We start from the raw sequence: 23,132 nt of genomic DNA, 5'->3' as shown, positions 1-23,132 counted from the left end.
CTTGATACTTGATACTTGATACTTGATACTTGATACTTGATACTTGATACTTGATACTTGATACTTGATACTTGATACTTGATACTTGATACTTGATACTTGATACTTGATACTTGATACTTGATACTTGATACTTGATACTTGATACTTGATACTTGATACTTGATACTTGATACTTGAGACTTGATACTTGATACTTGATACTTGATACTTGATACTTGATACTTGATACTTGATACTTGATACTTGATACTTGATACTTGATACTTTATACTTGATACTTGATACTTGATACTTGATACTTGATACTTGATACTTGATACTTGATACTTGATACTTGATACTTGATACTTGATACTTGATACTTGATACTAACCACCCGCGGATGTTCGTAGCCATACGCGTTTCCAAGAACTCACGGTCTCATTGTGGATAATCTTTTGCCTTCGTGTAGTGGAACAGGTACATCCAGCGGATCATCTATCGTCGTCGCAACTTTTGTAATTTGGTCCCCAAATTCGTTTCCTATCACAGTTTCTTTTTCTTGATACCTAGGGGGAGAGCTTCTGCATCTACTAGTAAGCTTTTAACTGGGGTCGTTTTGCATGCTCCTAGGCAGATGTGGCGCGCGGAATTCCCAACCGACTGAAGAGTGGTGCACTTCTTTTTCAGTACTTCGATATGTATTTTCCATTGTGAACTTCTGGTCAAAAGTAAGTCCGTGGATTTTAATCGAGTCGATGTCTATTTAAATATAGCTGGAGATTCTTACTCTGGGTTTTTTGGTTCCTGACGATAATCTATTCGGCTGGACAATATGGAAGGTGTGCTCGATATTTCCCATTACCATGAAATCTTGAGATTGTCAACAAAAAGTCGTCCTCGTAGAGATGATTTGAAAATTCTGAGAGCATGGTTGACAGTGAGACACTGAAAACAGATCCCTGGAGTAGCCCATTAATAGAGACTATTGCGGACAAGCTTCCATTGTTTTTCACTCTAATACGTCGGCGGTTGAGGAAATTCGCAACAAAGGCTATGAACAACAGTGACATGATGACGTTGGGGACTTCAGTGGTCCAGATCTTCCTTTCCTAGCCGCCCCCGAAGCGCCTTACCCAGGTTACACGTAAGTGAGACTGGTCGATAGATTGAAGTTTGTGCTCGATCATTATTCGCCTTGTGGATCGGGATTACGATGGCCTCCTTCCGATGATCGGGGAATGCGTGTGGATTCCAACCATGGTTGAATGTTCTCTGTAAATATTCCAGCTAAGAGGATGGATTCTTGATCAATGAATTCGGAATGCCGTCCGAACCTGGACTGGTGTTGCGGCATTTAGGTTTCCCAAAGGTGAACGAATCATTGATAATATCATGCTGAGGTATTGTCTCGTGGTGCTTCGTACTTGGACCAGTTTCGGTGTTAGGGTTATTCCGATGAACGATAAGGTCACTTGAGTTTAAGGCACATGTTTCTGCCAAATCTTTTATTGTAGGCCAATGGAGGAGAGGACGATTTCCGGATGAGGCTCTGACTTTGTTCCACACCGTGGCCGAAGGCGTCATCTCGTTGATTGTTGAAGTAGTTATTCCAGCTGTTCCTTTTACTTTTTTTAACCGTACGACGAGCTACAGCTCCATGTTTTGAAGAGGTTTCTTTATCCTTTTTCAGTGATGTGTATCTGCTAATAAACAATATTAAAAAGTTGTCCGGTTTTTTGTCAAACACACCTAGCAATCCTACTTCCAGGCGAAGACCAAGACTTGCTAGCATTTCCTTCGACCCAAATGGCTTAATACTTGCGTGACCAGTCAGGATCGTGATATACCTATAAAAGAAAAAGGCAATGAAAAAAAGGTAAGCAAGGTGTCAAAAAATCCTCCAACAGATCAATTTTTATTTATAAGTGGGCAGAGTTTTTTAATTCCTCAACACACACGTTTAACAAAAAGTTTCGGAAACGTGGTCTCCAATTATAATTCAGATTTTAAAGGGCCCTTTTTAGGGCCAGGACCTTGCAAACCTTGAAACACATGCAGGTAAGTAAAATTGCATAAAACGTATTGATGTTTTACAATGTATAGGATTGAAAATGTTACCTTGACGTTGGTTGGCCAATGATGTTGATTTTTTCTCACTGACTCGTTGACTTGTAGTTGCTCCTTGTTATCGCTTGTTGTATGGAACCTACCTTTGTTTGCTTTACCTATATAAATACCCGTTATGTATTGTGTGATGCTCAGATAAAGAGCAAACTTTGAATATCCCATAAAGATCAAAATCGATACGCTACCTGAATTATACCTTTAAATTAGAAAATACTGTCAAATGCAGTCTGATTTCCTTATGTTGCAAACGTTATAAGTTACAATTTAAACAATTTCATGTAATTTTCGAGCGTGACTGAAAAATCCTAGTCACATTGTATTGGACCAAAACAAATATGCAAAACATTTTCTCATTTAAAATTCATTACATTATTGTAAATTCTAATTCTTTTGTCAACTACAATACAGTAGAAACTCCGTTAACCGAAACAAAGCGGACTGGGGATGTTTCGGATAACCAATATTTCGGATAAGCGAAATAGGCATAAGAAATGTAGAAATATGCTTATATTGTGCAACATGGAAGTGCGAGCCAACAAATTAAAGTATCTCCTCCTTGAAGTAACCGACGGAGCCCGAGATGATAGGAATGTTGGTTGCTTATACTGCAAAGTTTATCTATTGGGCAATCATTACTTTTGTCAATTACTGTACATACAGTAAAATATAATCGTTACTTTTTTTAGAAGTCAATACTGTTAATTGAAATCCTTTGAAAAAATCTTCAATTTTCCTTTGTTTACTACAGTTTCAGTTAATGGAGTTTCTGCTGTAAAGATAAAATAAAAAGGGAAAGTACTGTCTACTTGGTTTGAGCTCGTACACAATTTGAATCAAATGTTCGACTGGCGTTGAAAATTGATTCTATTCCTTGTTCAATTGTTGCTGTGTATGGAAAAGCACTTTTGGAACTATATTTAACACTTTTTCCATTAAATATAAATAATTAGACTATATAAAAATGAACGTTTGGTATTACAAATGTTTGTATACATGGTAATTCAAAAATATATATTCAGGTAAGTACCATATTAACGTTCCTATCAAAAAACGTCTTCTCAGTTTCATGTACTCCTTAAAACTCTATTGGTAGATCTTTGAATATATCGAAACAGTGGCGTAATCAAATGAGGATTGTGCCCAATTGCCCATTTTTGAGTATTGTTATCACAAGACAGTCGCATTAATGTTAAAATTTAAGTCGACGATTTGGCCCCAAATATCAATTTAGAAACTAATTTCGATCTGCACCCGAATTTTTGTTCAAAAAGAGACATAGAGGCTGAAATGCTACGAAGCCTGGAAAGCAATATTTCAAGATGTCACGAAATGTAAAAAAACTTCCGAGTTGTAACTCAAATTTCAATTTTACTGATAATGTTAATTAATCAGTAATCATGCAAGTTGAAAATTTTAAGTTCAAGTAAAAAGTTTCAGTGTTGGGATTGAAATTTCGACAATTAAAAAACTATTTCGCGTCGAGGGACAAATCAAAAACGTGATTGGAGTGTCTCTAGCTGCGTTTGTTTCCGAGATACAGCGTGAAAACAAAAAGTTTGACTTTCTGAGATGTTAGGTACTATTCATAATATTATCTTACTTTACCATGTAAAATAGAAAAACTGCTCACTTTAGATATTTTTACGTAGAATCCAGTGGCGTAGTCAAAAAATGTTGGACCACCTTTTCTGAGATTTAACCCAAAGTTTGTATTTTTTAATGCAACACCCTTAATAATCTTAACGTCGATTTTTTAAATTATTTTGCGAGAAAGTTAAATCTTTATTTATCTTAATTTGTTCAGATAGAAAACAAAAACAAACGAAAATATTACTGTTTATTTCTAGGTTGAGTGGTAGAGTAGAGTTGGGTTTTTGCGTTTGGGTTGAGTACGAGTGGGTTGTGATAACGTGCTGTGTTTCTGAGAAGAAAGAGTAATGTGTTTTTTAACTGTGCTAGGGCGTGTAACTTTATTGGGTGGACCTGTCTTTGTAGTGCACGTTGCGTTACTTGTATTTATTGCGTTTGTTTGTTCGGTAAGTTGTGTTTATTTATTTTTCTTTTTTATCTGAACAAATTAAGATAAGTCGGTTATATATATAATTAAATAAAGATTTTTCTAATTTGCTCGAAAACGAATCAATCGATTTTAAAAAATCAAACGTCAAAACAAAAGACCTTTCAAACTAGCTACTACTGGATACCACTTGTCATTTAAAATTCTTAAGGAAATGACCCTGGGGGGCAGAGGGGGGGGAGTTAAAAAGTTATCCCCTATGACATTTCTTTTGACGTGTCGAGACGGTGTTTCCTTTAATCAGTGGTTTTAGATAAATCCGTGGTATCATATTTTACAAAAATTTGAAATGACATGCCATTTTTATTGTATGGTATCATCTACAATAAACAAAACAAAATGTCCATGAACCCATGGTGTACTATTCAGTACAGTAAAAAACAACAAGGTTTTTGTGGCTAAAAATTAAAAATATATCAGTTGGACAGTTTGTACCTTTTTGTATATTTTCCTCAAAAGCAAATCTAACATCAGTTTCAAAATTTGATTTTGCGCATGCGCACTGCCAACTTTCTTTACCAAAGCATTTAAATTAAATTGTTTTATATTATACGCTCCGCCATTAGGTAGTATCCAAACTGTGAGAAAAGTAAGTACCTATTTGAAAACTGGATATTATACATAGTAAAATCAGTTATTTTACAATTGACAGTGTATTTGTTGATACCATTAATTTAACTAAGTATATGAAAAACTGTGTTTGCATAATTACTTTTTAATTTCTATTTTATTTTTTATATATTATACTTGTATATTTATTCAAATTATTATAAACTTTTCGTTTTCACTGTGTACCTTAGAAACAAACGGAAGTAGATAGATTCTGGTTCACAAAAAAGGGGCACAGAGTCCCGAAAATCGCAATTCTCTATCTTTAAAAATAGCTGAGATACATACAGTCTCAACTAAAATAGGGCACACAGTACCTGCACCCCATGTTTACACCACTGCATCGAAAAATATACGAACAAATCTACAAACCACTATATACGAGGGTCGTTTGATAAATCTCCTGTTTAGTAATGAATAACATTGATACAGAACCAAAATTTTTATTTTGTTTACCTTTTCTCCACCCCGCGATCCGCAAACTGACGCCATCACCTTACCCTCTTAAGGCACTGCTGTGACTGTTGCTGTGTTTCTGGAGTATATATGCGTGGCTCCAGGTTTGGTCCATATAGTTACAACGACGCTCGAGTCCAAATGATCCCACATGATTGATAACAAATGCAGTTTTAACCTGTCGCCACTAAATAGCGCTTTTATCATTTGCACATTACGAAACAGGAGACTTATGACCCTAAGAAAGTGGTTCTCAACCGGCGCGGGAGGGGGGGGGTTATTTACGGGGAGAAATTAAAGACAATATTTATTTAATACAATCACAAACCAGCCATTGATGTAGAGGTTTCTATTATGTATACCTAAAAAAATTATACTTCATTGGGGCAGTAGCATAATACTCAACCTAACTAAAGCGGCGCAGTGTTGAGAACCACTGTTCTAAGGCAAACAACTCTCTACTAATCTCTTTGGATCTAAACTTACAGAATTACACAAAGTAAAACAGTGTAGTTTGACGTCTTTCCCTTAAGATGGAAAGTGTTTTTATTTGCCTTCATAGGCATCGGTTGTGATTGGCATGCGTTACTTCGAATATTTAATTTCTTATATTACTCACTTCTTTGAGTGAAAGGGACCAGTAGACATGTAGACAAACGGCATTTTATGAAAAATTCGAACGGCTTGACGAATACTATCAATTCCACTTGTAGTACCGCTACCATAAGGAGGCACCGTTGAAGTTTCCAAATTTTGCATTACTGACCAATTATTATTATTACCTATTATGGTCGATGTTTCTTGTGAGAACTCAGGTCTAGCCTGGTTAACTAATCGCACGGATAAACGGTTAGTGTGCGTCTGTACGTCGTTCGTCTATTATTATTACTATTATTATGACACTGATGACACAGGTAAACGAATTATTAAATAAAGTTGGTAACGGGGCTTAACAAAGGCTTGGTGGATGATCATAATTTTTTGAAGTGTATTCGGTACCCAATAACCTGGATAAATACGATCAAGTGATAAAGGTCACTTATCATATCAATATCTTCAAAGTGACCTGTCATTGGAAAGACATTCGATCATGGGCGATCGTTACTCACTATGTTACAGTGTGTAGCATCTAAAACCTCTCGCATCATAGTTTCTTGTTCTGAGACTACTTTAGAAACAACTACTTTCGTCTCTAAAAAGGGTGAAGAAAATGTGATTTTTCTCTCTAGTGAGGAAAGTAAAAAACAATTGCTGCGTTAATCTTAATAATGACATTTAAAAATGAAACATGCCCGTATCTAGATTGCTATGAATCAAACTTCATTAGTGCATACGATAATTTTTCAATTTTGATTTTAGTTTCTGAAAAAATGATTGGGAAAAATTGATAAAGGTGTTTTTCAGCTCTCAAGTTCAAAAACTGTCTTCTCTAGTTGTACAAATTATTACCATAAGGGGTAAAGAAAGAAGTTTTAGAGAAAAATTGTACCCAATTACCGTGGACATATTTCATTTTTGATCACCAGGGGAGTGCTGTAGTCTAGTGGTGTACAAACTTACATTTTTAGCGCATTTTTGAAAAAAAAAACGCTATTATATTCGTTATGCCTGGCTGGCTGGCTGTCCGGCTGAGATCTCAGCAATTACAATTGCTAGAGGCTTTAAATTTTCACTAAAAGCTTTCTGTTATAGTGTAGATGTGCATTTACCAAAAATGCGCTTTCATCATGCATATGCTGATTTACACTTTACAGCACCCCATACCTCTTCCACTGTCATTTTTTTTTTTTTTAACTTCAAATGGCATACCCCTGAACAAATTATAGCTCTGGATAGCCGAAACTACAAAATTGCCACTGATACTAATATATTCACGCATTCCACAAGAAAATCTCGGAGAAAAACCAAACCGAAATGCCAATTTAAAAAAAAACGTTCTGTTCTGAACCAAAGTCTGTCATGATGAAGCGATCAACGCGCGTTTCAAAAACATGTGGGGTGTTTGAATTGAATGAATCGAGGTTCCATAAAAATGGCACAGTTAATTACCACAACTTCCATTATTACGCCGATGAAAACTCGCATGCCATAAGAATTGCACATCACCAACAAAGATGGTCAATAAATGTTTGGGGTGGCATACTGGAATAGCACATTCTGGGTTCTTTAGACGGTAACCGCTATTTAGGGTTCCTTCGTGACGACTTAGCCTGAAAAATATACCTGTAGCCGCTCGACGACAAATCGAACAAGATGGAGGTCCTGCACATTACAGCCTTGTCCTTTCTTTGATATTTTCTTATGGAATGTGTGGTTTTGTTTGTATCAGTGGAAATTTTGTAGTTTCGGCTGTCTTGAGCTATAATTTGTTTAAGGGGTGCCATTTGCAATTTAAAAAATACGCCATTTGGCGAAGATCTCAAACAAATTCGAAAAACTGTCAAATTTTGAGAAAAAAGGTTACAACAGCGAAATCGTTAAAGTTCGGGATACCTATAATTATGTTATATACTCGTAAACAATAAGTATTTTTCAAGTGCCTACTTTCCAAATGTGCAATAAAATATGGGGTGTTGCCACTGGAATACAGCAGAGATCAAACATAGTTTAGAAACATGGCGACGGTAACTGGGTACAATTTTGCTCTAAGACTTTTTTTCTGTATCTTTTATGGCAACGGAATTATAATCCGAGGGGGATGCTACACCCTGTATAAATAACCCACGGATTTAATACTAAAAACATATTGCATAATAGCGTTAAGGTTACTCTGAAGACAAGTGAGGTTAAAAAAATGAATCGCTATAGCTCTACAGCAGCAATAGCATCTAGAGGGATATTATATTATGATTACTTCAAATTTTAACCTCCTAAATTGTTTCTGGAGCAAAATAATCGTGAAACTATCTTTACCGTGAAATTATCTTTCACCTAAAATTGATGGGTCCAAGCATTTTTCAAATCCTTAAACTAATTGAAAATAGCTGTACTACGCAACTTTTTATAGGAAACCGTACTTATTTTCAAAACTGAAAACTGTAAAGATCAGGCTAACATTCTTCGGCAGCCCCCGAGAATTTCTCATCTTATTTATCAAGATCCAGTTTAAACAAAAAAAAAGTTTCTTAAAGATAACCGCGAGTGGTTTTGTGTCTTTAACAAACTTTGTACGACCAGATTATTTGGATCAGTAAAGACAAAAAACTGTAAATAATTTAAGATTTTTTAAAATTTTGAATTATGAACCGTCTGCGAGGTATTATGTCCAAATAAGCTTTACAAGGTTTTCTTTCTTTCAGACTCTGTATTAATTTTTTTATGTGTTTCGGAATAAATTTTTGTCATCGTCAAACTTGTGTTATTATTCGAATCCTTTGTGCGATCCAGTTTCAACGGAGAAATCGGTAGCAATAAGTACGCGAAAATAAGTAAACACCTACCAGTTGTTCAAGAATGCTTGTCAATGATCCACTTGTGCCATTCCTCAAGGTAATGACGTACATACTTGGAAAATCCATCCATAAGAACGGTGGAACAGATACGATATGGTGATGCACTTTATTCCTCTCGTCTGAAAAAGAATAGATAAGTTAAAAACTGCGTAGGTACCTACTTAAGAAGAAGACTGTTTTATATCATAAAACTTATCATTTATTGTATCTAGAACACTGTTAAGGATTTTAAACAAAAGCGAAAAGCGGACTGTAATTTTGATTAATATTTTAAAAATAATAAAAAAAAAGAAAAGTGACTTACCCCAAATATTCTGTCTTTGATGGTATATAGTCTATACACCAATAAAGGATTGGAAACAAAGGATTGTGCAAAATTAGCGTATAACAATAATGATTAAAAACAAAACTGACTATGCGACTGGCGTGTGAAGCGTTAAACGAATATATTCAAAGTGATTTTAAACCTGCACTATACGCTGCATCTATAGATAATAAATAGGCAAAGCGATAAAGTAAACTTAAATTTTATTTCGGCTGGTTTAGTTTTGCACGATTCTGGACGAAAGTTTGATCACGAGCGCAATAAATTCATGTCCCGCATATAAAATTTTGCCGAAATATCTGAGAAATATGTAGGAACTGAACGAAATTAGAGGAAATTTTCGGGAAATTTTGAGAAAAGCGGAGGAAATTTCAAAGGAATGAGGAAATTTTAAGGACATATTAAGAAATATTGAGGAAATCTAGATGAAAGTCAGAGAAAATCTAGAGAAAATTTTAAGGAAATAAAAGGTTTCTATAGGGAAGTAATGTTAGTACTTATTTCACGTTAATTCAGATAAATTTAGTGTAAATTTAGGGAAATTTCAGACAATGTTAGAAATGCGGGAAATTAAGGAAAACGGTAGCAATTGTTAGGCAATGAAGGAAACCATAAATAAGTCGTGACCAACCCCTAGATTCTGAATGATCATGGACAACGCTCAAATTAAAAACGAATGGGATACTGTTAGTTAACAAACTGAATTTAAATATATGGGATGTTAGTTTTTCGAAAATAACATACATGGAGAAAATTCATTGGAGGATTAATTAATACAAGCATTGATAAATACAATGATACAAGTTAAAATGCAAACACGTACCTACCCCCCTACCCGTACAACAGCAGGACCAACATGCCTCGAAGACGGTCGAATAGTTTGTGTGTATTATAGGAAAGTAATAAATGAATGCAAGGTTAACACCTTTGCGTGTTAGATAAGAGCAATTGGGTGGTTTTAAAAGGCAAGTTATTTGATAAGCGAAAACGTGATGTCATTTAGGATGCGTAATTTAGGGTCATTGATTTCTCTCATTTCGAAGATCATACGTTTAACGAATTTGTTGTAAATAATACTGTTTCTAAAATAGGGAACGAGCAAATTTTTATAATGAAAATGGGCAAGTTTACGGCGAATTTGACTAAACGTTGAGGACAAGCTAATTTAAATAGATTTTCACGTTCTAGAGGGGTATCATTAGTACGGATAAGATTGTGGTTATAAAGAAAGGAACTATTTAAGTTAAACTGTTTGTAAAGATTTGGGGGTCAGTTTGAGTTTAGGGTACAGAAGCGAAACGAAGAAAGATTAATAAGAGTTAGACAATGGTAGAGACGGATTCTGGGAGGCAATGATAACATTGAACTTCAACTATACGTTATGATATCCAATGACAAATTTGAAACTTATGGGATTAACAAAAAGTCTACAGCAAGGATATTTAAATTTTCAGGGGTGGAAGGAATTGCAATGAATGATGCTGTGGTAAAGGGTTTTGTAAATGTCCTTTATTTACAGTAAAATTACCTAATTGTAATTATTAAAAACCACTAAATTGTTTATAAGTGGTACCCTTGAAGATAAAGAAAATGTGCTTCAAGCATAAGTTTAAGGCGAGTATCAGCGTAATGAAATAAATTTTTGGCAATTTAGCGTCAATAGAGGAAGAGAATGTAGCAAAAAAGATTGTCTGTATGGAAGGTTAAATTGTGTTAATGGAATACATGGAATGGGGTTTGATGTAATTTGTAGTAGTTCAGGAGATTTTTAAACAGGGCCTTGCAAAAGAAAACAGTTAGTCCTCAATCGGAAACCGTGATACAGTCGGTTAAATTATAAAGACGTTGAGTATTTTAGGGCTTAGTAAAATGGTGTTTTAAATACTCGATGGTGCCCACAGATTTTTATTACGACATTTCGTTTTTGAGAAACCATCATCAATATTGTTATATGGACCGGAAAAAAGTAACACCCTGTAATTAAGAGCATTTTCGATTAGCTTTATATCGATGTAACGCACATTATAGTTTCCAAACATTTTGCCCAGAACAAAACTCGCTTCTCAAGAGTGTAAATAAATAACTGAAAGACAAGGCAGTCATTAAAAAAATCCTCAAGACCTCTGAAAGTTTTTCTATTGCTTTTAGGTGCCACTTGATAACAAACAAAAACCTTAGAGGATTTTGACTTTTAGCATTAGAAATACACCAAATCTTCTTGTAGGTAGAGGGTTGTTTTTCTTGGAAACTCCTAAATGCTTCTAAAACTTGTTTCATTTATTCATTTGTACTCGTATATTTAAACTGATAGACTTCTTTGTCTTACTAAGTTTCTTAGAGAAAATTTTTTTATATAAATTTTGAGTTTGTTCGTTCATGTGTTTCTCTAATAAGGCTTATAATAAAAGAGAACGATGAAAAGTTAAAACTGAAAGATGTTTTGCGGAGGATGGATTTCAGTCATGGACAGCCTATCAAAATAAGTTTAAAATGAATCCCTGATTTAGTTTCGCTAATTAAATTAAGGGTTTACTTTTTACTTTTATTTCGCCGAATGAAAGAAGCTGGCACCAATAATTTGGGAAACTTCAAAATCTGAGAATGGATGAAAGTTTCAACTCTGGTTTACTGCATATTATTAAATTTTTATCCTTGAGCTTAGTATTTGTGGAGATCCCCCACAAAGTTCCTGTACGTCATGATAAGTCCAGACTTTCGACAATTAAGTTATAATTTTAAAAGTATGGGAGGCCCCACGCAGCCCCCTAACCAGAAGAGAAAGGTCATCTATAGTTTTACAGTTTTTCGCAAATCGTTCAAATAGTTCCGCGAAAAAATTAATTCAAAACACCTCTCCTAAGTGTTTTGAAATGGAAGTTTCCTTATACGGAATACACCAAAAGTCCCGGAACGCTTAATTATCTCCGCTATGTGCAAATCAGTCTTTGTCAAATTTGATATGCGTATGCTACATAGAACAAAGAATGTCATTTTTTATTAAGTAACTACTTCTGGTTTAATGGGAACTTTCACCTACTGATTTTTTAATAGAAGATCCTGTATATATTTTTTTATTACACAATAAACTGATCTGTGTAGCTAATATTTCTTATGAACGTGTCCATTCACATAAAATCTTAAATATCCATTTTAATTATTTGTCATTTGACACCCTGTATCAGTGGCCGATTTACCAGCAGGCTAAGTAGCATGGAGCCTAGGGCAGCAGATTTACGGGGCGGCAAATTTGGCCAAAAAGTTTTTGTCTTACAGAAATTTAAAAAAAAAATCATTATGCAGGGTGAGGTTTTTTAATTTTCACTATGGGAATCTCGTAAACCGTAAGAGATACAAAGTTAGTAGCTCTACAGCAGCAATAGAATCTAGAGGGATATTGTATTATATTATTTATTAAACTTTTAACCTCCTACATTGTTTCTGGAGTAAAATAATCGTGAAACTAACTTTACCGTGAAATTATCTTTCACCTAAAATTGATGGGTCCAAGCATTTTTCAAATATTTACCTTAAACTAATTGAAAATAGCTGTACTACGCAACTTTTTATAGGAAACCGTACTTATTTTCAAAACTGAAAATTGTAAAGATCAGGCTAATATTCTTCGGCAGCCCCCGAAAATTTCTCATCTTATTTATCCAGATCCAGTTTAATAAAAAAAAAGTTTCCGAAGATATCAGCGAGTGGTTTTGTGTCTTTAATAAACCTTGTACGACCAGATTATTTGGATCACTAAAGAAAAAAAACTAAGTAATTTAAGATTTTTTAAAATTTTGAATTATGAACCGCCTGCTTGCGGAGTATTATGTCCAAATGAGCTTTGCAAGGTAGCCTTTCTTTCAGAGACTTTGTATTAATTTTATGTGTTTCGGAATAAATTTTTGTCATCGTCAAAATTGTGTTATTATTCGAATCCTTTGTGCGATCTAGATTTATTTCAGGTGTTAATCAAAAGCTGTATAATAAACTCTTTGGAATGTTTGGGAAGTTGAGAATAGGCGATTTGGGAAGTCAATATTAGGATTTTTCTTCTGTCAGATCCAGGATGTAAGTATACGAGGAGAGATTATAAATTTCTAAGTTTCTACAGACAGAGAAAACGGTAGCAATAAGTAAGCAAAAGTAAGTAAACACCTACCAGTTGTTCAAGAATGCATGTCAATGATCCACGTGTGCCATTCCTCAAGGTAATGACGTACATACTTGGAAAATGTTCCATCCATGATAACGGTGGAATAGATACGATATGGTGATGCACTTTACTCCTCCCGTCTGAAAAAGAATAGGTAGGTTAAGAACTGAGTAGGTACCCCTACTTGAGAAGAAGACTGTTTTATATCATAAAACTTATTTATTGTAACTAGAACACTTTAAAACAATTTCGGCTGGTTTAGTTTTGCACGATTCTGGACGAAAGTTTGATCACGAGCGCAATAATTCTTGTCCCTCATATAGAAAATTTTGAGAAAATATCTGGGAAATATGTAGGAACTGAACAAAATTAGAGGAAATTTTCGGGAAATTTTGAGAAAATAGGAGGAAATTTCAAAGGAAATTTTAGGGAATTATTAACAAATATTGAGGAAATCTAAAGGAAAGTCTGAGAAAATCTAGAGAAAATTTTAAGGAAATAAAAGGTTTCTATAGGGAAGTAATGTTACTTATTTCACGTTAATTCAGAGAAATTTAGTGTAAATTTAGGGAAATTTCAGACAATGCTAGAAATGCGGGAAATTAAGGAAAACGGTGGCAATTGTCAGGCAATGAAGGAAACCATAAATAAGTCGTGACCAACCCCTAGATTCTGAATAATAATGAACAACGCTCAAATTAAAAACGAATGGGATACTGTTAGTTAAAAAACTGAATTTAAATATATGGGATTTTAGTTTTTCGAAAATAACATACGTCGGAGAAAATTCATTAGAGGATTAATTAATACAAGCATTGATAAATACAATGATACAAGTTAAAATGCAAACACGTACCCGTACAAAAGCAGGACCAACATGCCTCGAAGACGGTCGAATAGTTTGTGTGTATTATAGGAAAGTAATAAATGAATGCAAGGTTAACACCTTTGCGTGTTAGATAAGAGCAATTGGGTGGTTTTAAAAGGCAAGTTATTTGATAAGCGAAAATGTGATGTCATTTAGGATGCGTAATTTAGGGTCATTGATTTCTCTCATTTCGAAGATCATACGTTTAACGAATTTGTTGTAAATAATACTGTTTCTAAAATAGGGATCGAGAAAATTTTTATAATGAAAATGGCAAAGTTTACGGCGAATTTGACTAAACATTAAGGACAAGCTTAAAATAGATTTGAACGTTCTAAGGGATATCTTTAGTACGGATAAGATTGTGGTTATAAGGAAAGGAACTATTTAAGTTAAACTATTTGTAAAGATTTGGGGGTCAGTTTGAGTTTAGGGTACAGAAGCGAAACGAAGAAAGATAAAAGAGTTATTACGACATTTCGTTTTTGAGAAACAATGATCAACTTCATATTTTTATATGAATTTGTCTTACTAAGTTTCCTGGAGAAAATTTTTTTATATAAATTGTTAGTTTGTCCGGTCATGTGTTTCTCTAATAAGGCCTCTAATAAGGCTTATAATAAAAGAGAACGATGAAAAGTGTGAAAGATGTTTTGCAGAGGATGGATTTCAGTCATGGACAGCCTATCAAAATAAGTTTAAAATGAATCCCTGATTTAGTTTCTCTAATTAAATTAAGGATTTACTTTTTACTTATATTTCGCCGAATGAAAGAATCTGGCAGCAATAAATTTGGGAAACTTCAAAATCTGAGAATGGATGAAAGTTTGAACTCTGGTTTACTACACATTAAATTCTTATTCTTGAGCTGAGTACTTGTGGAGATCCCCCACAAAGTGCCTGTACGTCATGGTAAGCCTAGACTTTCGACAATTAAGTTATTATTCGTTAATAAGGCCGCACGCAGCCCCCTAACCAGAAGAGAAAGGTAATCTATATACAGTTTTTCGCAAATCGTTCAAATATTTCTGCGAAAAAATTAATTCAAAACACCTCTCCTAAATGTTTTGAAATGGAAGTTTCCTTATACGGGGTACACCAAAAGTCCCGGAACGCTTAATTATCTCCGCTATCTGCAAATCAATCTTTGTCGAATTTGATATGCGTATGCTACATAGAACAAAGAATGTCATTTTTTATTAAGTACCTACTTCTGGTTTAATGGGAACTTTCACCTACTGATTTTTTAATAGAAGATCCTGTATATATTTTTATGTCTTACTAACCTAAACTGATATCTATACTCTCGGGCGACTAAAAAGCTCTCGGGCCATAGGCCCTCGAGCTTTTTAACTCGTCGCCCTCGAGAATATAAACATCACTATTATGCCCTTAATACGAGTACATAAATAACTATTTTAATACACAATAAACTGATCTGTGTAGCTAATTTTTCGTATGAACGTGTCCATTCACATAAAATCTTAAACATCCATTTTAATTATTTGTCATTTGACACCCTGTATCAGTGACCGATTTACCAGCAGGCTAAATAGCAAGGAGCCTAGGGCAGCAGATTTACGGGGCGGCAAATTTGGCCAAACAGTTTTTGTCTTACAGAAATTAAAAAAAAAGCATTATGCAGGGTGAGGTTTTTTAATTTTCACTAAGGGAATCTCGTAAAACTAAGAGATACAAAGTTAGTAGCTCTACAGCTGCAATAGAATCTAGATGGATATTGTATTTATTAACATTTTAACCTCCTACATTGTTTCTGGAGTAAAATAATCGTGAAACTAACTTTACCGTGAAATTATCTTTCACCTAAAATTGATGGGTCCAAGCATTTTTCAAATCCTTAAACTAATTGAAAATAGCTGTACTACGCAACTTTTTATAGGAAACAGGACTTATTTTCAAAACTGAAAATTGTAAATTCTTTGGAATGTTTGGGAAGTTGAGATTAGGCGATTTGTGAAGTTAATATTAGGATTTTTCTTCTGTCAGATCCAGGATGTATACGAGGAGAGATTATAAAATTCTAAGTTTCAACAGACGGAGAAAACAGTAGCAATAAGTAAGCAAAAATAAGTAAACACCTACCAGTTATTCAACAATGCATATCAATGATCCACGTGTGCCATTCCTCAAGGTAATACTGGAAAATGTTCCATCCATGATAACGGTGGAACAGATACGATATGGTGATGCACTTTATTCCTCCCGTCTGAAAAGCAATAGATAGGTTAATAACTGAGTAGGTACCTACTTGAGAAGAAGACAAGTTTTATATCATAAAATTGATCATTTATTGTACCTAGAACACTTTAAAACAATTTCGGTCGGTATAGTTTTGCACGATTTTGGACGAAAGTTTGATCACGAGCGCAATAATTCTTGTCCCTCATATAGAAAATTTTGAGAAAATATCTGGGAAGTATGTAGAAACTGAACGAAATTAGAGGAAATTTTCGGGAAATGTTGAGAAAATAGGAGGAAATTTCAAAGGAATGAGGAAATTTTAGGGAAGTATAAAGAAATATTGAGGAAATCTAGAGGAAAGTCTGAGAAAATTAGAGTAGTAGTAAGAGTAAATCTAGAGAAAATTTTAAGGAAATAAAAGGTTTCTATAGGGAAGTAATGTTAGTACTTATTTCACGTTAATTCAGATAAATTTAGTGTAAATTTAGGGAAATTTAAGACAATGCTAGAAATGCGGACAATTAAGGAAAATGGTGGCAATTGTTAGGCAATGAAGGAAATCATAAATAAGTCGTGACCAACCCCTAGATTCTGAATGATCATGAACAACGCTCAAATTAAAAACGAATGGGATACTGTTAGTTAACAAACTGAATTTAAATATATGGGATTTTAGTTTTTCGAAAATAACATACGTACTTACAAGGAGAAAATTCATTGGAGGATTAATTAATACAAGCATTGATAACTACAATGATACAAGTTAAAATGCAAACACGTACCCGTACAAAAGCAGGACCAACATGCCTCGAAGACGGTCGAATAGTTTGTGTGTATTATAGGAAAGTAAAGTAATAAATGAATGCAAGGTTAACACCTTTGCGTGTTAGATAAGAGCAATTGGGTGGTTTTAAAAGGCAAGTTATTTGATAAGCGAAAACGTGATTTCATTTAGGATGCGTAATTTAGGGTCATTGATTTCTCTCATTTCGAAGATCATACGTTTAACGAATTTGTTGTAAATAGTCTAAAATTATAAAACTTTCTAAAACATGGAAACGAGAAAATTTTATTAATGAAAATGGAAAAAGTTTACGGCGAATTTGACTAAACATTGATGACAAGCTAATTTAAATTGATTTGCACGTTCTAGAGGGGTATCTTTAGTACGGATAAGATTGTGGTTATAAGGAAAGGAACGATTTAAGTTAAACTGTTTGTAATGATTTGGGGGTCAGTTTGAGTTTAGGGTACAGAAGCGAAACGAAGAAAGATTAATAAGAGTTAGACAATGGTAGAGACGGATTCTGAGAGGCAATGATTAATTGAACTTCAACTATACCTACGTTATGATATCCAATGACAAATTTGAAACTTATGGGATTAACAAAAAGTCTACAGCAAGGAAATTTAAATTTTCAGGGATGGAAGGAATTGTGATGAATGTTGCTGTGGTAAAGGGTTTTGTAAATGTCCTTTATGTACAGTACAATTAAATGTAATTATTAAAAAACACTAAATTGTTTATAAGTGGTACCCTTGAAGATAAAGAAAATGTGCTTCAAGCATAAGTTTAAGGCGGGTATCGGCGTAATGAAATAATTTTTTGGCAATTTGGCGTCAATAGAAGAAGAGAATGTAACAAAAAAGATTGTCTGTATGGAAGGTTAAATTGTGTTAATGGAATACATGGAATGGGGTTTGATGTAATTTTTAGTAGTTCAGGAGATTTTTAAACAGGGTCTTGCAAAAGAAAACAGTTAGTCCTCAATCGGAAACCGTGATACAGTAGGTTAAATTATAAAGACGTTGAGTATTTTAGGGCTTAGTAAAATGATGTTTTAAATACTCGATGGTGCCCACAGATTTTTATTGCGTTTCGTTTTTAAGAAACCATAATCAATATTTTTATATGGACCGGAAAAAAGTAACACCCTGTAATTAATAGCATTTTCGATTAGCTTTATATCGATGTAACGCGCATTATTGTTTCTAAACGTTTTGCCCAGAAAAAAACTCGCTTCTCAAGAGTGTAAATAAATAACTGAATGAAAGAAAAGGCATTCATTAAAAAAATCCTCAAGAGCTCTGAAAGTTTTTCTAATACTTTTAGGTGCCACTTGATAACAAAGAAAAACTATATAGAGGATTTTGAGTTTTGGCATTAGAAACACACCAAATCTTCTTGTAGAAGGTTGTTTTTCTTGGAAACCCCTAAATGCTTTTAAAACTTCTTTTATTATTTATTTATAAATTTAAATTGATAGGCTTCTTTGTGTTACTAAGTTTCTTGAAGAAAATTTGTTTATATAAATTTAGAGTTTAGTAAGTCATGTGTTTCTCCATAAGGCTTTAAAGTGCCCTTATAATAAAACAGAACAATGAAAAGTTAAAACTGAAAGATGTTTTGCAGAGGATGGATTTCAGTCATGGACAGCCTATCAAAATAAGTTTAAAATGAATCCCTGATTTAGTTTCGCTAATTAAATTAAGGGTTTACTTTTTACTTTTATTTCGCCGAATGAAAGAAGCTGGCACCAATAATTTGGGAAACTTCAAAATCTGAGAATGGATGAAAGTTTCAACTCTGGTTTACTGCATATTATTAAATTTTTATCCTTGAGCTTAGTATTTGTGGAGATCCCCCACAAAGTTCCTGTATGTACGTCTCGATAAGTCCAGACTTTCGACAATTAAGTTATAATTTTAAAAGTATGGGAGGCCGCACGCAGCCCCCTCTAACCAGAAGAGAAAGGTCATCTACAGTTTTACAGTTTTTCGCAAATACGAGGAGAGATTATAAAATTCTAAGTTTCAACAGATGGAGAAAACGGTAGCAATAAATGAGCAAAAATAAGTAAACACCTACCAGTTGTTCAAGAATGGATGTCAATGATCCACTTGTGCCATTCCTCAAGGAAATGATGTACATACTTGGAAAATCCATCCATAATAACGGTGGAACAGATACGTCTGAAAAAGAATAGATTGGTTAATAACTGAGTAGGTACCTACTTGAGAAGAAGACTGTTTTATATCATAAAACTTATCATTTATTGTATCTAGAACACATTAAAATAATTTCGGCTGGATTAGTTTTGCACGATTCTGGACGAAAGTTTGATCACGAGCGCAATTCCTGTCCCTCATATAGGAAATTTTGAGGAAATATCTGAGAAATATGTAGGAACTGAAGGAAATTAGAGGAAATTTTCGGGAAATGTTGAGAAACTAGGAGGAAATTTCAAAGGAATGAGGAAATTTTAGGGAAATATTAAGAAATATTGAGGAAATCTAGAGGAAAGTCTGAGAAAATCTAGAGAAAATTTTAAGGAGATAAAAGATGTCTATAGGGAAGTAATGTTACTTATTTCACGTTAATTCAGAGAAATTTAGTGTAAATTTAAGGAAATTTAAGACAATGCTAAAAGTGCGGGAAATTAAGGTAAACGGTGGCAATTGACCCCTAGATTCTGAATGATCATGAACAACGCTCAAATTAAAAACGAATGGGATACTGTTAGTTAACAAACTGAATTTAAATATATGGGATTTTAGTTTTTCGAAAATAACTTACGTACTTACAAGGAGAAAATTCATTGGAGGATTAATTAATACAAGCATTGATAACTACAATGATACAAGTTTATTTAGGGAAATTTAAGACAATGCCAGAAATGCGGGAAATTAAGGAAACGGTGGCAATTGTTAGGCAATGAAGGAAATCATAAGTAAGTCGTGACCAACCCCTATAGATTCTGAATGATAATGAACAACGCTCAAATTAAAAACGAAATGGGACACTACTTAACAAACTGAATCTAAATATATGGGATTTTAGTTTTTCGAAAATAACATACGTACTTACATGGAGAAAATTCATTGGAGGATTAATTAATACTAGGATTATAAATAAATACAATGATACAAGTTAAAATGCAAACACGTACCCGTACAAAAGCAGGACCAACATGCCTCGAAGACGGTCGAATAGTTTGTGTGTATTATAGGAAAGTAATAAATGAATGCAAGGTTAACACCTTTGCATGTTAGATAAGAGCAATTGGGTGATTTTAAAAGGCAAGTTATTTGATAAGCGAAAACGTGATTTCATTTAGGATGCGTAATTTAGGGTCATTGATTTCTCTCATTTCGAAGATCATACGTTTAACGAATTTGTTGTAAATAGTCTAAAATTATAAAACTTTCTAAAACATGGAAACGAGAAAATTTTTTTAATGAAAATGGGAAAGTTTGCGGCGAATTTGACTAAACATTGAGGACAGGCTAATTTAAATTGATTTGCACGTTCTAGAGGGGTATCTTTAGTAAGGATAAGATTGTGGTTATAAGGAAAGGAACTATTTAAGTTAAACTATTTGTAAAGATTTGGGGGTCAGTTTGAGTTTAGGGTACAGAAGCGAAACGAAGAAAGATTAATAAGAGTTAGACAATGGTAGAGACGGATTCTGGGAGGCAATGATAACATTGAACTTCAACTATACGTTTTGATATCCAATGACAAACTTGAAACTTATGGGAACTTAAGGATTAACAAAAAGTCTACAGCAAGGAAATTTAAATTCTCAGGGATGGAAGGAATTGTAATGAATGATTCTGTGGTAAAGGGTTTTGTAAATGTCCTTTATGTACAGTAAAATTAATTGTAATTATTAAAAACCACTAAATTGTTTATAAGTGGTACCCTTGAAGATAAAGAAAATGTGCTTCAAGCATAAGTTTAAGGCGGGTATAGGCGCAATGAAATAAATTTTTGGCAAATTAGAGGAAATTTTGGGGAAATGTTGAGAAAATAGGAGGAAATTTCAAAGGAATGAGGAAATTTTGGGGAAATATTAAGAAACATTGAGGAAATCTAGAGGAAAGTCTGAGAAAATCTAGAGAACATTTTAAGGAAATAAAAAGTTTCTATAGGGAAGTAATGTTACTAATTTAACGTTAATTCAGAGAAATTTAGTGTAAATTTAGGGAAATTTCAGGCAATGCTAGAAATGCGGGAAATTAAGGAAAACGGTGGCAATTGTTAGGCAATGAAGGAAATGATAAGTAAGTCGTGACCAACCCCTAGATTCTGAATGATCATGAACAACGCTCAAATTAAAAACGAATGGGATACTGTTAGTTAACAAACTGAATTGGGATTTTAGTTTTTCGAAAATAACATACGTACTTACATGGAGAAAATTCATTAGAGGATTAACAAGCATTGATAAATACAACGATACAAGTTAAAATGCAAACACGTACCCGTACAAAAGCAGGACCAACATGCCTCGAAGACGGTCGAATAGTTTATGTGCATTATAGGAAAGTAATAAATGAATCCAAGGTTAACTCCTTTGCGTGTTAGATAAGAGCAATTGGGTGGTTTTAAAAGGCAAGTTATTTGATAAGCGAAAACGTTATGTCATTTAGGATGCGTAATTTAGGGTCATTGATTTCTCTCATTTCGAATACCATAAGTTTAACGAATTTGATGTAAATAATACTGTTTCTTAGGGCGGAAGAACCGTTAGCAGAATTAGAGTAACCAAACGTCACAGAGGAAGAACTAGGGTTTAGTGTACCAGGGCAGAGTTCGACCTTAAAAGAACCTTAAAGTAGGGAAAGCAACAGGAGCAGTTGCAGTATCGGCAAAACTCAAGGACAAAGGTGCTGGATAGACAAATGATTATGATCCCGTTAGGGAGACTGGCAGATGGTCAGTTCGGTTTTAGGAAAAATAGTGGCACGTGCTAGAGTAGGAAAAACTTACATGGCTTTCGTAGATTTAGAAAAAGCATTCGATAGGGTCAATTGGAATACTTAGGATAGTGAAGGAGGCAGGGATATATAAATATATATATAAAGATAGGAGGGTAATTTACAAGCTCTACAAGGAACAGAACGCGGTGATTAACGTAGAGGGTGAGGTGCAGAGGAGGGTTAGCAATATTTAAGCTTCACATAGAGGCAGGGATAAAAATAGAGTAAGGCGAGATTTTCACTTAGGGGTCAAAGTGTAGGGCAAAACAATACATATGCTGAGATACGCGGATGACATAGTAATACTAGTAGAAAGGGGAAGGGATCTAGAAACAGGATTAAACGGTATGGAGGGAATACTATCTAGACACTACAGTATGAAAATCAACAAGGAAACAACAAAAGGTATGAAATGCGCCAAAAGAGAGGATAGGAAAATGATAAAGATCCGAATAGGAAACGACACTTTATTATATAAAGGAATTTTGCTATTTAGGTAGCAGTAGCAAGATAGATAATCGTAGCAAGGAAGATATAAAATCCAGGATAGTGCAGACTAAAAAAGCATTTGAACAAAAGCGGTACCTGCTAAGATCCGGGATACATATAGGGGCTCGATCCGAAGTCGTTGTGATAGGCGTCAGGAGTCACCTCAAACTTATTTCATGCGTGGCTGTGAACGTGGTTGCATGACTGCTTGCAGGTCATCAGGTAAACCTTCTCCACCGGACACTTAGGACACACGAGAGAATATTACATTCGTACACATAATTATAAAATTTTTTTTGACATACCTAATGCTTCTTGTTGTAGATCTGAAGTGTAACGAACTCTGCGTCCAGTGTCATGGAACATCGTGCCTAAATGCCACGTCGTCTCTTCAGGGTGCCCATGCAGGTAAAGCGGAAGACGAGGAGAACTACGAGTCGGTAATTTCAGACGACCCACTACTACTAGAGGACGTCGAAGAGCCTGAAGAAGTGGAATCGGCAGAGGAGAATGATTACGTTCAGATATAAATGAATGTGTGAATATTTTTATATGAAAATACTGTTTTTACTTGTATAAATGGTACATAGAAATAGAAATACTTTGTTTTACAATGAATGTTTCCT

At 34.2% G+C, this 23,132-nt stretch overlaps 1 long non-coding RNA gene across 3 annotated transcripts; it reads right to left on the bottom strand.

Annotated features, from left to right (window-relative positions):
• Nucleotides 1–294: 294 nt before the first annotated feature.
• On the bottom strand, nt 295–22,855 carry LOC116182223. 3 transcript variants are annotated; one of them, XR_004147455.1, is made up of 8 exons: nt 22,812–22,855; nt 22,603–22,749; nt 19,121–19,224; nt 16,153–16,276; nt 13,188–13,321; nt 8,695–8,825; nt 1,735–1,832; nt 295–1,688 (listed from the first exon to the last, which is right to left on the bottom strand). It is a non-coding gene; the product is annotated as an uncharacterized LOC116182223 (long non-coding RNA). The 3 variants fall into 3 exon arrangements; XR_004147453.1 differs by having other exon boundaries at nt 295–1,685; XR_004147454.1 differs by lacking the exon at nt 13,188–13,321 and having other exon boundaries at nt 295–1,685.
• Nucleotides 22,856–23,132: the final 277 nt, after the last annotated feature.

Source organism: Photinus pyralis, unplaced genomic scaffold (assembly GCF_008802855.1).
Source record: "Photinus pyralis isolate 1611_PpyrPB1 unplaced genomic scaffold, Ppyr1.3 Ppyr1.4_unclustered_Scaffold4307, whole genome shotgun sequence".
NCBI classification, from domain to species: Eukaryota; Metazoa; Arthropoda; class Insecta; order Coleoptera; family Lampyridae; genus Photinus; species Photinus pyralis.
This window is presented reverse-complemented; position numbering and strand designations above follow the sequence as displayed.